Source organism: Vulpes lagopus, chromosome 5 (genome assembly GCF_018345385.1).
Source record: "Vulpes lagopus strain Blue_001 chromosome 5, ASM1834538v1, whole genome shotgun sequence".
NCBI lineage: Eukaryota > Metazoa > Chordata > Mammalia > Carnivora > Canidae > Vulpes > Vulpes lagopus.
The window spans coordinates 76374530-76382190 of record NC_054828.1 but is presented as its reverse complement, the minus strand read 5'-3'; positions in this window follow the sequence as shown (position 1 = coordinate 76382190).

The window sequence follows — 7661 nt, the reverse complement described above, 5'->3', positions numbered from 1 at the left end:
TCCATAGTGATTATATCTGTGGGAGAAAGTATTACCTCTGCTTCTTTCTTTTGTTGTGAAATCCTCCTTCTAGTCATTTTTCCCAGAAAAGAATGAATGAGAGAACAAAATAAAAAATACCCACCATGAGCCAAGCAAAATCATATTAGACAAATCTGAAGAGGTCAGAAACCAAAAAAGAAAAGAAAAAAAAGGAAAAAGGAGAGAATATAATCTCCCAGGTGGACAAAAAAGGGTGATCCACTTGATCCTGGGTATATTTTGGTTTGTTAGAAGACACTAAATCCCAAAATTGTGAAGAAAGTGTAATATATATATATATATATATACATATATATATATATATATAATTGAATACAGTGAAAGGAAGCTAAAAATTAAGAATATATATACTGTAAATGGAAAAATGAAAGTTAAAAACACTTAAAGAGTTGATAATAACTAGTTAAATAAGAAAAAAGGAAAAATAAAAGGAAAATTTTACAATGAAAAAAAATCATGAGAAAAAAACCTGGAATTCTATATACTATTTTCCCCTAGTGCTGGAGTTTTTCAGTCCTGTGTGCTGCATAAATTTGGTATTTGCCTGATTTTCCAGTTGGTCTTCAGGGGAGGGGCCTGCTGTGCTGATTCTCAGGTGTCTTTGTCTGAGTGAAGTTGAATTGCCCTTGCCAGGGGGCCTGGCTCTGTGTAAACTGCTTCTGGTTGCTCTATGTGGTTTTTGTTCCCTGAAGGCTTTTTGTACTACTTTAAAGGATGAAAATAATGCTGAATAGTCAGGGGAATATTGAAAAAGAAAACCAGAGCCAGGGGCATCACAATGCCGGATTTCAGGTTGTACTACAAAGCTGTGATTATCAAGACAGTATGGTACTGGCACAAAAACAGACAAGTAGGGAAGCCCAGGTGGCTCAGTGGTTTAGCACTGCTTTCAGCCTAGGGTGTGATCCTAGAGACCCAGGATCGAGTCCCACATTGGGCTCTCTGTATGGAGCCTGTATCTCCCTGTGTCTGTGTTTCTCTCCCTCTGTGTCTCTCATGAATAAATAAAATCTTTTTTTTAAGATTTTATTTATTTATTAATGAGAGACACACATAGAGACAGAGACGCAGGCAGAGGGAGAAGCAGGCTCCATGCAGGGAGCCTGATGTGGGACTTGATCCCGGGTTTCCAGAATCATGCCCTGGGCTGAAGGCGGCACTAAACCACTGAGCCACCGGGGCTGCCCAATAAATAAAGTCTTTAAAAAAAAAACAGACACATAGATCAATGGAACAGAATAGAGAACCCAGAAATGGGCCCTCAACTCATGGTCAACTAATATTTGACAAAGCAGGAAAGACTATCCACTGGATAAAGGAAAGTCTCTTCAATAAATGGTGCTGGGAAAATTGGACAGCCACATGCAGAAGAGTGAAACTGGACCATTCTCTTACACCATACAAAAGATAAACTCAAAATGGATGAAAGATCTAAATGTGAGATAAGAATCCATCAAAATCCTAAAGGAGAACACAGGCAACACCCTTTTTGAACTTGGCCACAGCAACTTCTTGCAAGATACATCTATGAAGGCAGGGGAAACAAAAGCAAAAATTAACTATTGGGACTTAATCAAGATAAAAAACCTTCTGCACAGCAAAAGAAACAATCGACAAAACAAAAAGACAACCTACAGAATGGGAGAAGATATTTGCAAATGACATATCTGATAAAGGGCCAGTATCCAAGATCTATAAAGAACTTATCAAAGTCAACAGCAAGGAAACAAACAATCCAGTCATGAAATGGGCAGAAGATGTGAACAGACATTTCACCAAAGAAGACAGACTTATGGTCAACCAGCACATGAGAAAGTGCTCCACATCACTTGCCATCAGGGAAATATAAATCAAAACACAATGAGATACCACCTCACACCAGTGAAAATGGTGAAAATTAACAGGACAGGAAACAACAAATGTTGGAGAGGATGTGGAGAAAGGAGAACCCTCTTGCACTGTTGGTGGCAATGTGAACTGGTACAGCCACTCTGGAAAGCTGTGTGGAGGTTCCTCAAGATGTTAAAAATAGAGCTACCCTATGACCCACAATTGCGCTGTGGGGATTCACCCCAAAGATACAGATGCAGTGAAACGCCGGGACACCTGCACCCCGATGTTTATAGCAGCAATGTCCACAATAGGCAAACTGTGGAAGGAGCCTCGATGTCCATCGAAAGATGAATGGATAAAGAAGATGTGGTCTATGTATACAATGGAATATTACTCAGTCATTAGAAATGACAAATACCCACCATTTACTTCAATGTGGATGGAACTGGAGGGTATTATGCTGAGTGAAATAAGTTATCGGAGAAGGACAATCATTATATGGTTTCATTCATTTGGGGAATATAAAAAGTAGTGAAAGGGAATAAAGGGGAAAGGAGAGAAACAGAGTGAAAATATCAGTGAGGGTGACAAAACATGACAGACTCCTAACTCTGGGAAATGAACAAGGGGTGGTGGAAGGGGAGGTGGGCGGGGGGACGGGGTGACTAGATGACGGGCACGGAGGGGTCACATGAGGGGATAAGCACTGGGTGTCATGCTATATGTTGGCAAATTGAACTCCAATTAAAAAGTATACAAAATAAAAAATTTTTTTAAATGGCTTAATCTCCGGTCTCAGAGCTGAAAGATACAGCCCCTCTCCAGTAAATCCTCAGGGAAAAGCTGTCTTCACTTTTGTGTGGCCAAACTCTGCAAACTCCTGCAGTTCACACCTATGCCACTACTCCAGAAGAAGGAGGTTCACTGCATTTCTGCCCTTTGCAGGGACCCCACCCAGAGAGTGGTCACCTGCCTGAGCTGAGCCGTGGTTTGCAGTTTATGGAACACCTGGCTTGCTGACTGTAGTTGGTTTCCGTCTCCAATGCTTGGCAACTCTGCTGGCTCAGGCAGCCCCATTCTTTCTGTGACCCTGGGGATCCTGAGACCACACTGTCTCACTTAGGATTTTGCCCTAGTTCCCCACCTGAGCATCTTTCAGTTAGGGATGTCTCTCTCACTGGAGCAGACTTCCTAAAGTTCTGATATTGCGCTCAGGGCTATATCACTTTCTGGTACCCAGCTTACAGAGGCTCCCTCCCCTTGCTATTAATCTTCTGATATCTCCCCTCAGATTCATTTCTGTGCACCTCCTACCTTGCAAAAAATGGTTGCTCTTGTATTTGTAGAATTCCAGTAATTTTTTTTAACACATCTCAGGTTGGATTCACAGGTGTTCAGAATGATTTGGTAGATATCTAGCTAAAATTCAAGGGACCAAATGAAAGGAGATCCCCTACTCTTCTGCCGTCTTGACTTCCTCCTCAATTACTTATGTTAAAGTTTGTTTTTTTTGTAGGTAGGATGTTGTTCAGTCTTTTTTTTTTTAAATAATCTTACAATCTTTTCTTTTTTATTCTCTAAAGACTTATTTGTTTTTTTTATAAGTAAGCTGTAAGCCCAATGTGGGGCTTGAACTCATGACCCCACGATCAAAAGCTGTATACTTACCAACTAAGCCAGCGAGGCACCCCAAGAATCTTTTTCTTTAAAGAGTAATTAATCCTTTTGAATTTTTGTGATTACTGATATGGTTACTGAAAATTGATTTATTTTTAAAATAAAATTTAAAACACATAAAAGTTTTTTCTGTTCTTCCTGTTTTCCTTCAGCTTAATCAAGTTATATTCTAGTTCTTCATTTTTCTTCCTTTATTATCTTTTTAGATCAATTTTTTATATTCTTAATGGTTATTCTAATCATTATAATATGCATTCTTATTTTATTACTATCTTGAATTATTTAACTGCTCCATAATGTAAGAGTCTAATGGTATACTTATATTTTTATCTCCCTTGGATTTTGTATTATTATCATATATTTTACTTTAACATGTTATGAACCCTAAATACATCAACAGTTTTGTTTTACATGGCAGATAGTCTTTTTAAAAGAGTTTGAAATGAAAATTTTAAAAATATCAGTAATATTACATCAAAATATCAAATTACTGAGGGTAAACCTAACAGAAGTGGGAAAAAGTGGGGAAAGAAAGAGAAAATGTGGGGAAAATATAGGAAAAAATTAAAGAAACCTAAATTAATGGAGTGAGATACCATGTTTATGAGTTATAAGGGTAAATATTGTAACAATGTCAGTTCACTGCAATTTAATCTTTAAATTCAATGCAATGCCAATCAAAATCTCAATATGTAGGAGTGTGTGTGCATATGCATGTGAGGCTGGTTTCAAAATCTTGGCCAAGACACCTGAAGAAGAACAAGGCTCACCAAAGATGTGCAGATGGCAAAGAAACATTTGAAAATATTTTCCACATCATATGCCATCAGGTAAATTCAGATTAAACTGAAAGTGAGATCATACTAAATTTTATATATATATGATTACCACATTTATTTAAAACATCTATGTTTTAATTATTAACTATAAGCTATGTCTTATAGTTACTGTGTATGTGTGTGTGTGTGTGTCGTGTGAATGCTTAAGATTTATTCCATTAGCAGATTTAATGTATATAACATAGTATTTTTAGCTATAGTCACCACTCTGTAGTTCCTTAGAACTTCCTCATCTTAAAACTAAGATTTCATATCCTTTGACCAATATCTCCTCAATTTTCTCCACCTGGTGGCCCTTGATAACCACTATTCTACCCTCTGTTTCTCTAAGTTCAACTCTTTTTTTCAAGATTCCACATATAGGTGATACCATACAATTTTTGTCTTTCTCTACTAGGCTTATTTCACTTAGCATAATGCCTTTAAGTTCACTGTGTTTTAAAGAATGACAGGGTTTCCTTTTCTTATGGCTGAATAATATTCTGTGTGTATGCGTGATATATATACACATATACATATATACACATATATATACATATATATATACACACACACATATATATCACAGTTTCTTTATCCATTCACCTGTTGATGGCTGATGGCTAACAACAACTAATGTTGTTTCCCTATCTAATTATTGTGAATAAACATGGGAGTGAAGGTATTTCTTTGAGATACTGATTTTTCTTCCTTTGGATATATACCCAGAAGTGGGATTTCTGGATCATAATGTAGTTCTATTAATTTCTTGAGGAACATCCATGTTGTTTTCTATAATGGCTCTACCAATTTACATTCATTTTTTTAAGAAAAAAGATTTTATTTATTTATTCATGAGAGATGGAGAGAGAGAGAGAGAGAGGCAGAGACACAGAGAAAGAGAGAAGGCGGCTCCCTGAAGGGAGCCCGATGTGGAACTCGATCCCGGGACTCCAGGATCACGCCCTGGGCTGAAGGCAGGCGCACCAAACCTCTAAGCCACCCAGGGATTCCCCCAATTTACATTCTTACCAACAATGTCAAGAATTCCCTTTTTCTTATGTCCTCAAGAACATTAACATTTTTTATCTCTTATCTTTTGATAATAGTCATTCTAACTGGTGTGAGATGATATGTCATTGTGGTTTTGATTTGCATTTTCCTGATGATTATTGATGCTGAATACCTTTTCCATTTACCTGTTGTAGAGAATACATTTGTCCAGGTAGAAGCTTCCAATGAATGCATACAAGAAGCTACTAGAACTAATATGTGATTTAACCAGGTCATAGTGTACAAGGTCAACATAAAAAAATCAGCTTGCATTCCTATATATCAGCAGTAAAAAGTTAGAATCCAAAAGTTAAGAACAGTTCCATTTATAATCGCTCTTCATAAATGAAATAATAGGTATCATTCTAATAGTATATGCAGGATTTGTGTTTTGGAATTTTAAAAATTCTGATGAAAGAAATTAGAGAAGACCTAAATAAATAGTAACATATCCTTTTCATGGATTGGAAAACTCAATATGGCTAAGATGTCACTTTCCCCTAAATTGGCATAAAGATTTAATGCAATCCCAGTTATCATCCTAGCAGAATTCTTTGCAGATATAGATAAGCTAATTCTAAAAGTCTTATGGAAATGCAAAGAAACAAAAGTAGCTAAAACAATTTTGTAAAACCAGAATAAAGTTGAAGGACTCATTACATGTTTTTTTTTCCATTACATGTTTTTAAGACCTATCATCAAACTACAGTAAAGGAGGCTACATTATTGGCAAAAGATTAAGTACATAGACCAGTGGAACAGAAAAGACTTCAGATATAGACCTTCATAAATTCAACTGATTTTTTAAAAATGAAGGTACAGAGGCAATTCAATAGAGAAAAGACAGTTTTTTCAACAAATGATCCTGGAAAATTAGACCTCTAGACACAAAAAATGAATATTGACCTATATCTGATGTCATATATAAAATTAATTCAAAATGGATAATAGGCCTAAGTGTAAAATGTGAAACTGTAAAACTCTGAGAAGAAAATGTAGAAAATCTTCATGATCTTGAGTAGGGCAAAGATTTCCTGGATATAAAACCAAAAGTATTATCCATAAAAACATTGATAAATTAGACTTTGTTGAAAGTTAACACTTCTCAAATTATTGGAGGAAAGGACGAATTATCATCTATTCAGGGAAAAAGTTAAAGTAAGGTCCTGATTTTCCAATGTATAAAAAATAAACTCCATAGATAAATATAAAAACAAAGTTAGAGAAATACTAGGAGAAAATACAGGAAAATATTTTATAATCTGGGAGAAAAGGGAAGCTTTTCTTTAAGAACAGTGAAGGAAAAATTTTACATGTGGACATTCAAAACTTCTGTACACAAATAACACTGAACAAAGGATAAAGAAAAGCTATAAGCAGGAAAATATATTGCAACCTTTTAAACAAAAGATTATTAAATTTCCCAGCCTCCCAACATTAACCGGTAATGTAATGGCAATCTAAATAATTCCAGTTGAATTGTTTATGGACTGTGATAAGTTGATTCTCAAATTTTATTTTCAATACTGGAAAAGAAACTGTACAAAAAATGAAAAAGAACACAAAAATTGAAAAGAAATATTTCAAAACAAACTGCAACATTATAATGACAAGCAACATGGTGTATCTGTACAACTCAGCAATACGAAGGAGTGAACTATTAATATACAAACAACATGGACAAATCTGAAATGCATTATGCTAAGGGAAAGAAACTAGTTTCAAATGGTTATATTCAGTGTATTTCCATTTATGTGACATTCTGGAAAAGATAAAATTATAGTGATGAATGGATCACTTGTTTTTAGGGGTTAGAGATGGAGGGAGAGGTAGAGACTGATGAAGGAATGTTAGAATTGTTCTGTATCCTGTTTGTGGTGTTGATTATAAGAATCTATTCACTAAGACTCACGGAACAGTAAACAACAACAACAACAACAACAAAAACCCAAGAAACAAACAAAAACCCAAAATGAATTTGCTATATATAAGTTTTAAAACCATAAATTATGGTTGAAATATATTAGAGGTTGGACTCATCATCTTGGGTCAAACTGAAAGTCCACACATTCCACAGTACAATGGATAACAGTGCCATAAAATAGGGTGGTTGCTATTTATCCTCTCTGGTCACATGTACACAAGAATTTTTTTAATGTTATCGTGTGGTTCTATTTATCATGGAGTCCTTCTCACTCTGAAAACACATTTGTTCTACCTTTTAAACCACACATTAAA